We start from the raw sequence: 10,447 nt of genomic DNA, 5'->3' as shown, positions 1-10,447 counted from the left end.
TAAATAGAAGTTGACAAATCACGTTGTGGCTTTCACGTAGGTAAGAAAACGTTCTTGCTAGAACCCTACTTCAGCCACGTAAAACATGCAACAACAATTAGAGGACGTCTAACTTGTTTTTGCAGCAAGTGCTTTGTGATATGATATGGCCAAAGTTGTGATGAATGATGAATGGTATATATGTGATGTATGAGATTTTCATGCTATTGTAATAGGAATCACGACTTGCATGTCGATGAGTATGACAACCGGCAGGAGCCATAGGAGTTGTCTTTATTTTTTGTATGACCTGCGTGTCATTGAGAAATGCCATGTAAATTACTTTACTTTATTGCTAAACACGTTAGCCATAGTAGTAGAAGTAATAGTTGGCGAGCAACTTCATGGAGACATGATGATGGAGATCATGGTGTCATGCCGGTGACAAGATGATCATGGAGCCCCAAGATGGAGATCAAAGGAGCTATGTGATATTGGCCATATCATGTCACTATTATTGTTTGATTGCATGTGATGTTTATCATGTTTCTGCATCTTGTTTACTTAGAACGACGGTAGTAAATAAGATGATCCCTCATAATAATTTCAAGAAAGTGTTCCCCCTAACTGTGCACCGTTGCGACAGTTTGTTGTTTCGAAGCACCACGTGATGATCGGGTGTTAGATTCTAACGTTCACATACAACGGGTGTAAGACAGATTTACACATGCAAACACTTAGGTTGACTTGACGAGCCTAGCATGTACAGACATGGCCTCGGAACACAGAAGATCGAAAGGTCGAGCATGAGTCGTATAGAAGATACGATCAACATGAAGATGTTCACCGATGTTGACTAGTCCGTCTCACGTGATGATCGGACACGGCCTAGTTAACTCGGATCATGTTATACTTAGATTACAGGAGGGATGTCTATCTAAGTGGGAGTTCATTGAATAATTTGATTAGATGAACTTAATTATCATGAACTTATTCTAAATTTTTTACAATATGTCTTGTAGATCAAATGGCCAACGTAGTCCTCAACGCGTTCCTAGAGAAAACCAAGCTGAAAGACGATGGCAGCAACTACACGGACTGGGTCCGGAACCTGAGGATCATCCTCATAACTGCCAAGAAAGATTATGTCCTACAAGCACCGCTGGGTGACGCACCTGTTCTCCCTGCAAAACAAGACGTTATGAACGCTTGGCAGGCACGTACCGATGACTACTCCCTCGTTCAGTGCGGCATGCTTTACAGCTTAGAGCTGGGGCTCCAAAAGCGTTTTGAGAGACACGGAGCATATGAGATGTTCGAAGAGCTGAAAATGGTTTTCCAAGCTCATTCCCGGGTCGAGAGATATCAAGTCTCCGACAAGTTCTTCAGCTGTAAGATGGAGGAAAACAGTTCTATCAGTGAGCACATACTCACTATGTCTGGGTTGCATAACCGCTTGACTCAGCTGGGAGTTAATCTCCCAGATGACGCGGTCATTGACAGAATCCTTCAGTCGCTTCCACCGAGCTACAAGAGCTTTGTGATGAACTTCAATATGCAGGGGATGGAAAAGACCATTCCTGAAGTATTTGCAATGCTGAAATCAGCAGAGGTAGAAGTCAAAAAGGAACATCAAGTGTTGATGGTGAATAAAACCACTAAGTTCAAGAAGGGCAAGGGAAACAAAGCTTTCAAGAAGGACGGCAAGGGAGTTGCCGCACCCGGCAAGCAAGCTACCGGGAAGAAGCCAAAGAATGGACCCAAGCCCGAGACTGAGTGCTTTTATTGCAAGGAAAGTGGTCACTGGAAGCGGAACTGCCCCAAATACTTAGCGGACAAGAAGGCCGGCAAAACGAAAGGTATATGTGATATACATGTAATTGATGTGTACCTTACCATTACTCGTAGTAGCTCCTGGGTATTTGATACCGGTGCAGTTGCTCACATTTGTAACTCAAAACAGGAGCTGCGGAATAAGCGGAGACTGGCGAAGGACGAGGTGACGATGCACGTCGGGAATGGTTCCAAGGTCAATGTGATCGCCGTCGGCACGCTACCTCTACATTTACCTTCGGGATTAGTTTTAAACCTTAATAATTGTTATTTAGTGCCAGCTTTGAGCATGAACATTGTATCAGGATCTCGTTTAATTCGAGATGGCTACTCATTTAAATCCGAGAATAATGGTTGTTCTATTTATATGAGAGATATGTTTTATGGTCATGCTCCGATGGTGAATGGTTTATTCTTAATGAATCTCGAGCGTAATGCTACACATGTTCATAGTGTGAGTACCAAAAGATGTAAGATTGATAATGATAGTCCCACATGCTTGTGGCACTGCCGCCTTGGTCACATAGGTGTCAAATGCATGAAGAAGCTCCATGCTGATGGACTTTTAGAGTCTCTTGGTTACGAATCATTTGACACGTGCGAACCATGCCTCATGGGTAAAATGACCAAGACTCCGTTCTCAGGAACAATGGAGCGAGCAACCAACTTATTGGAAATCATACATACTGATGTGTGCGGTCCAATGAGTGTTGAGGCTCGCGGTGGCTATCATTACGTTCTCACCCTCACTGATGACTTGAGTAGATATGGGTATATCTATTTAATGAAACACAAGTCTGAGACCTTTGAAAAGTTCAAGGAATTTCAGAGTGAGGTTGAGAATCAACGTGACAGGAAAATCAAGTTCCTGCGATCAGGTCGTGGAGGAGAATACTTGAGTCATGAGTTTGGCACACACTTAAGAAAATGTGGAATAGTTTCACAGCTCACGCCGCCTGGAACACCTCAGCGTAATGGTGTGTCCGAATGTCGTAATCGCACTCTATTAGATATGGTGCGATCTATGATGTCTCTTGCCGATTTACCGCTATCTTTTTGGGGGTATGCTTGAGAGACTGCCGCATTCACTTTAAATAGGGCTCCGTCGAAATCCGTTGAGACGACACCGTATGAATTATGGTTTGGGAAGAAACCTAAGCTGTCGTTTCTAAAAGTTTGGGGATGCGATGCTTATGTCAAGAAACTTCAACCTGAAAAGCTCGAACCCAAGTCAGAAAAATGCGTCTTCATAGGATACCCTAAAGAAACTATTGGGTATACCTTCTACCTCAGATCCGAAGGCAAGATCTTTGTTGCCAAGAATGGATCCTTTCTAGAGAAAGAGTTTCTCTCGAAAGAAGTAAGTGGGAGGAAAGTAGAACTTGATGAAGTATTACCTCTTGAACCGGAAAATGGCGCAACTCAAGAAAATGTTCCTGAGGTGCCTACACCGACTAGAGAGGAAGTTAATGATGATGATCAAGATACTTCTGATCAAGCTCCTACTGAAATTCGAAGGTCCACAAGGACACGTTCCGCACCAGAGTGGTACGGCAACCCTGTCATGGAAATCATGTTGTTAGACAACGGTGAACCTTCGAACTATGAAGAAGCGATGGCAGGCCCGGATTCCGACAAATGGCTAGAAGCCATGAAATCCGAGATAGGATCCATGTATGAAAACGAAGTATGGACTTTGACTGACTTGCCCGTTGAGCGGCGAGCCATAGAAAATAAATGGATCTTTAAGAAGAAGACAGACGCGGATGGTAATGTGACCATCTATAAAGCTCGGCTTGTCGCTAAGGGTTATCGACAAGTTCAAGGGGTTGACTACGATGAGACTTTCTCACCGGTAGCGAAGCTAAAGTCCGTCCGAATCATGTTAGCAATTGCCGCATTCTATGATTATGAGATATGGCAAATGGACGTCAAAACGCCATTCCTTAATGGTTTTCTTAAGGAAGAATTGTATATGATGCAGCCGGAAGGTTTTGTCGATCCTAAGAATGCTGACAAGGTATGCAAGCTCCAACGCTCGATTTATGGGCTGGTGCAAGCATCTCGGAGTTGGAACATTCGCTTTGATGAGATGATCAAGGCGTTTGGGTTTACGCAGACTTATGGAGAAGCCTGCGTTTACAAGAAAGTGAGTGGGAGCTCTGTAGCATTTCTCATATTATATGTAGATGACATACTTTTGATGGGAAATGATATAGAACTCTTGGACAGCATTAAGGCCTACTTGAATAAGAGTTTTTCAATGAAGGACCTTGGAGAAGCTGCTTATATATTAGGCATCAAGATCTATAGAGATAGATCAAGACGCCTCATAGGTCTTTCACAAAGCACATACCTTGATAAGATATTGAAGAAGTTCAATATGGATCAGTCTAAGAAGGGGTTTTTGCCTGTGTTGCAAGGTGTGAAATTGAGCTTAGCTCAATGTCCGACCACAGCAGAAGATATAGAAGAGATGAGTGTCATCCCCTATGCCTCAGCCATAGGTTCTATTATGTATGCCATGCTGTGTACCAGACCTGATGTAAACCTTGCCGTAAGTTTGGTAGGAAGGTACCAAAGTAATCCCGGCAAGGAACACTAGACAGCGGTCAAGAATATCCTGAAGTACCTGAAAAGGACTAAGGAAATGTTTCTCGTTTATGGAGGTGACGAAGAGCTCATCGTAAAGGGTTACGTCGACGCTAGCTTCGACACAGATCTGGATGACTCAAAGTCACAAACCAGATACGTGTATATTTTGAATGGTGGGGCAGTAAGCTGGTGCAGTTGCAAGCAGAGCGTCGTGGCGGGATCTACATGTGAAGCGGAGTACATGGCAGCCTCGGAGGCAGCGCATGAAGCAATTTGGGTGAAGGAGTTCATCACCGACCTAGGAGTCATACCCAATGCGTCGGGGCCGATCAAGCTCTTCTGTGACAACACTGGAGCTATTGCACTTGCCAAGGAGCCCAGGTTTCACAAGAAGACAAGGCACATCAAGCGTCGCTTCAACTCCATTCGTGAAAATGTTCAAGATGGAGACATAGATATTTGTAAAGTACATACGGACCTGAACGTAGCAGATCCGTTGACTAAACCTCTCCCTAGAGCAAAACATGATCAACACCAGAATTCCATGGGTGTTCGATTCATCACAATGTAACTAGATTATTGACTCTAGTGCAAGTGGGAGACTGTTGGAAATATGCCCTAGAGGCAATAATAAAAGCATTATTATTATATTTCCTTGTTCATGATAATTGTCTTTATTCATGCTATAATTGTGTTATCCGGAAATCGTAATACATGTGTGAATAATAGACACCAACATGTCCCTAGTAAGCCTCTAGTTGACTAGCTCGTTGATCAATAGATAGTCATGGTTTCCTGACTATGGACATTGGATGTCATTGATAACGAGATCACATCATTAGGAGAATGATGTGATGGACAAGACCCAATCCTAAACATAGCACAAGATCGTATAGTTCGTTTGCTAGAGATTTCCAATGTCAAGTATCCTTTCCTTAGACCATGAGATCGTGTAACTCCCGGATACCGTAGGAGTGCTTTGGGTATACCAAACGTCACAACGTAACTGGGTGACTATAAAGGTATACTACGGGTATCTCCGAAAGTGTCTGTTGGGTTGACACGGATCAAGACTGGAATTTGTCACTCCGTATGACGGAGAGGTATCACTGGGCCCACTCGGTAATGCATCATCATAATGAGCTCAAAGTGACCAAGTGTCTAGTCACGGCATCATGCATTACGGTACGATTAAAGTGACTTGCCGGTAACGAGATTGAACGAGGTATTGGGATACCGACGATCGAATCTCGGGCAAGTAACATACCGATTGACAAAGGGAATTGTATACGGGGTTGCTTGAATCCTCGACATCGTGGTTCACCCGATGAGATCATCGAGGAACATGTGGGAGCCAACATGGGTATCCAGATCGTGCTGTTGGTTATTGGCCGGAGAGTCGTCTCGGTCATGTCTACGTGTCTCCCGAACCCGTAGGGTCTACACACTTAAGGTTCGGTGACGCTAGGGTTGTAGGGATATGTATATGCAGTAACCCGAATGTTGTTCGGAGTCCCGAATGAGATCCCGGATGTCACGAGGAGTTCCAGAATGGTCCGGAGGTAAAGAATTATATATAGGAAGTGCTATTTCGGCCATCGGGACAAGTTTCGGGGTCACCGGTATTGTACCGGGACCACCGGAAGGGTCCCGGGGGTCCACCGGGTGGGGCCACCTATCCCGGAGGGCCCCATGGGCTGAAGTGGGAAGGGATCCAGCCCAAAGTGGGCTGGGGCGCCACTTCCCCCTAGGGCCCATGCGCCTAGGGTGGGGGAAACCCTAAAGGAAGAGTCCTAGAAGGGGAAGGCACCTCCTAGGTGCCTTGGGGAGGAGGGATTCCTCCCTTGGCCGCCGCCCCCCCTAGGAGATTGGATCTCCTAGGGCCGGCGCCCCCCCTAGGCCCCCTATATATAGTGGGGGGAAGGGAGGACCTCTCACCTTTGCCTTTGGTGCCTCCCTCTCCCTCTCCAACACCTCCTCCTCCTCCATAGTGCTTGGCAAAGCCCTGCCGGAGTACTGCAGCTCCATCACCACCACGCCATCGTGCTGCTGCTGGAGCCATCTTCCTCAACCTCTCCTTCCCCCTTGCTGGATCAAGAAGGAGGAGACGTTACGCTGACCGTACGTGTGTTGAACGCGGAGGTGTCGTCCGTTCGGCGCTAGGATCTCCGGTGATTTGGATCACTTCGAGTACGCCTTCCTCATCCCCGTTCTTTGAATGCTTCCGCGCGTAATCTACAAAGGTATGTAGATGCAATCCGATCACTCGTTGCTAGATGAACTCCTAGATGGATCTTCGTGAAATCGTAGGAAAATTTTTGTTTTCTGCAACGTTCCCCAACATAATTGACCCAAGTTCTTCATTTATCCTCCCGGTGAAATAGTTTCTCGTCTTCTTGTTCATATCAATCCAATCTTGTTTGGCAGGTTGTCGCCTCATATTTTGAGTTGTATTCCATATGACCATATCAAGCTTATCTTTTCGTTGTTGTGTTTCCAACAACTCCGTTCGACCCTTCTCCTAAGATGCCTTTTCAAGCTCTTTTGTGGCAGATGTTGGCATTTTTCTTCTCCATTATCCTATTTCAATTATCTATCTTCTATTCTTCTGTTCCGGAGGCATTGTCATGTTGCTCTTTTAAACCCATCATCTTGTTTTGTCAAAGATCATGTTCTTTTCATGCCTATCCATTTAACCGAAGTGTGTGCCCGCTGCTCAAGTTCTTTCATTTTATCAAGTCTTTCATCTCTTTTAACCAGAGTGCTTTCAACATTGTTCTTCTTCGTTGTATTCTTTCTTTTAATTTGTCCAACCTTTTCAAGGTTCTTTGGTCTCACTCACTTGTCAAAGAAGCAACTTAGCTTTACCTCTCCTCTTTCTCTTCCGTTTTCCCTCCGGTGCCATTCTAGATCTCGTAGTGGTGGAGTGTTGTGACGCCCCAAGGCCGGAGCTTCAGATTCATTCGAGGGTTTCTGTGATTCATCGTGTGATTTGTTTGGTTCGTTGCATTCATCATTGCTTCATGTGCATTGCATCATGTCATCATGCAACCCGTTCTAAAGCTCAACTAAATAAGTTGCATGGATCTTCGGTCCATTTAAACCGAGGGAATTCACATGGTGATTCTCTTTACAACATATACCGGATGACTACAGGCCGGGACGCCAAGTCCAACGACCACTGAACAGGGAACATCACCAAGTACCTCGACGTGTTTTTTTTGCCAAGTACCGCGACACTCAGATCCCTCGGATCAGTCAAGTTCATCTACAAAAATGTGTATGCCCGTTGTCGAGACTATAAAGTACCTCTTCGCGAGTACCACTACCATCGCGTGGATCCGCCAAGACCGTGGAGTAAACGAACAAGTACCCCTACGCGCGAAGACGCCAAGACCGTTTCGGGATTCACCAAGTACCACTACGGCCGGAGACCTCGATGTCCAACGCCTAAAACGATCACCGAACCGGAGATAACGCCAAGTACTAAGTCAACGAAAACCGCCAAGTTCGTCTTCCGCCGTCTCCGAAATCACCAAGTACCACGACGATACGAGAACAACTACCGTCAACCCTCAAAGCCTCCGTGGACGTCAAGTCCCTCGCCGTGATCCCAAGCATCTACGGAAATTGTGCAACTAAGAACGTGAACGACTACCGCCGCCAAGATCACGAGTACCTCTACCATCGTCATGTACCCCTACTTCTACTACCGAACGTCCCGAGAACGTCTACTTCCCTTACACCGCATCGAACTTGAACCCCTTCGATAACGCACGCTTTGAAGGTATAACCTCGAGACGACCGCCCATGAACTAATGCATGTGTGATGTATGAGATGCTCGTGCTTGCTCTGTGCTCGAATTGTCGGTGCACGTTGCCCCTCTTTTGCCTTGTGACCATCGTCGACTCATGGGACACCCGGTATCCGGGAGCGCCCCACCGTCTTTTGCACGCATCCGCACCCTTGCTTCCTTTGCACCGGTATCTCCGTGAGCTACCGGAACCGATATGTTGCCCTGGTACCATTTTCGGAATCATCGTCGTGGCCCCTTTCCTTTCCACCATGGTGACAACTGCTTCATAATGCTCTTGTCAACTTTTAATAAAAATTGCATAATCTTGAACATGTCCTCCGCATCATGATAATAACATTTAAATGTTAACTTTGTTGTTGCACCAAATTGCTAATGCATATGGGGATTTACCGGATTCGTTATTTGTTATATCCGGCCCTATTTAAATTGTTTAGATAGTATAGTTTTGTTATGCTTCACCTCTTGCCATGTTAACCAACATTTAAATTTGTTGAGTACCTAACCGGGAGAGAACTAAATAATTAATGTGGTGTTCCGTCAATATGCAACTCATTGCATATTGAGCTCCACTTAATTTGTAGGATTGTTTGTACTCTTTGCCATGCCATGCCTCTTTAATCCGGACATGCATCATACTTGTTTGCGCCCCGTGACATGCTTATGTGTTGGTTGTTTACTATGTTGTTTGCTTCTTTTCCGGCGTTGCTTCTTCGAGTTAGTTCCGATAACGTCGCGTTTGTGAGGATCCGTTCGACTACGTCCGTTTGTCTTCTTCATGGACTCGTTCTTCTTCCTTGCGGATCTCAGGCAAGATGACCATACCCTCGAAATCACTTCTATCTTTGCTTGCTAGTTGCTCGCTCTTTTGCTATGTCTATGTTGCGATACCTACCACTTGCTTATCATGCCTCCCATATTGTTAAACCAAGCCTCTAACCCACCTTGTCCTAGCAAACCATTGTTTGGCTATGTTACCGCTTTGCTCAGCCCCTCTTATAGCGTTGTTAGTTGCAGGTGAAGATTGGAGTTTGTTCCATGTTGGAACATGGATATGTTGGGATATCACAATATCTCTTATTTAATTAATGCATCTATATACTTGGTAAAGGGTGGAAGGCTCGGCCTTATGCCTGGTGTTTTGTTCCACTCTTGCCGCCCTAGTTTCCGTCATATCGGTGTTATGTTCCCGGATTTTGCGTTCCTTACGCGGTTGAGTTATAATGGGAACCCCTTGACAGTTCGCCTTGAATAAAACTCCTCCAGCAATGACCAACATTGGTTTTACCATTTGCCACCTAGCCTTTTCTTTCCCTTGGGTTTTGCAGACTCAAGGGTCATCTTTATTTTAACCCTCCCCCCCGGGCCAGTGCTCCTCTGAGTGTTGGTCCGAACTGGGCAGCCTGCGGGGCCACCTCGGGGAAACTCGAGGGTTGGTTTTACTCGTAGCTTGACCTATCTGAGTGTGCCCTGAGAACGAGATATGTGCAGCTCCTATTGGGATTTGTCGGCACATTCGGGCGGTGTTGCTGGACTTGTTTTACCATTGTCGAGGATGTCTTGTAACCGGGATTCCGAGCCTGATCGGGTCTTCCCGCTAGAAGGAATATCCTTCGTTGACCGTGAGAGCTTGTGATGGGCTAAGTTGGGACACCCCTGCAGGGATTTGAACTTTCGAAAGCCGTGCCCGCGGTTATGGGCAGATGGGAATTTGTTAATGTCCGGTTGTAGAAAACCTAAAGTTGATCTTAATTAAAATACATCAACCGCGTGTGTAACCGTGATGGTCTCTTTCCGGCGGAGTCCGGAAAGTGAACACGGCGTTGGAGTTATGCTTGACGTAGGTTGTTCTAGGATCGCTTCTTGATCATAGTTGTTCGACCATGCTTTGCCTTCTCTTCCCGCTCTCATTTGCGTATGTTAGCCATCATATATGCTAGTCGCTTGCTGCAGCTCCACCTCATACCTTTTACCCTTCCTATAAGCTTAAATAGTCTTGATCGCGAGGGTGTAAGATTGCTGAGTCCCCGTGACTCACAGATACTTCCAAAACCAGTTTGCAGGTGCCGATGATACCGTGCAGATGACGCAACCAAGCTTAAGGAGGAGCTCGTTGAAGATCTTGTCCTTTATGTTGTTTCGTACTAGTTGATCAGTAGTGGAGCCCAGTTGGGGTCGATCGGGGATCTGTGTAGCATTTGGGGTAGTCTTCTTTTATTTTGGTT

Source organism: Triticum urartu, chromosome 7 (genome assembly GCF_003073215.2).
Source record: "Triticum urartu cultivar G1812 chromosome 7, Tu2.1, whole genome shotgun sequence".
NCBI classification, from domain to species: Eukaryota; Viridiplantae; Streptophyta; class Magnoliopsida; order Poales; family Poaceae; genus Triticum; species Triticum urartu.
This window is presented reverse-complemented; position numbering follows the sequence as displayed.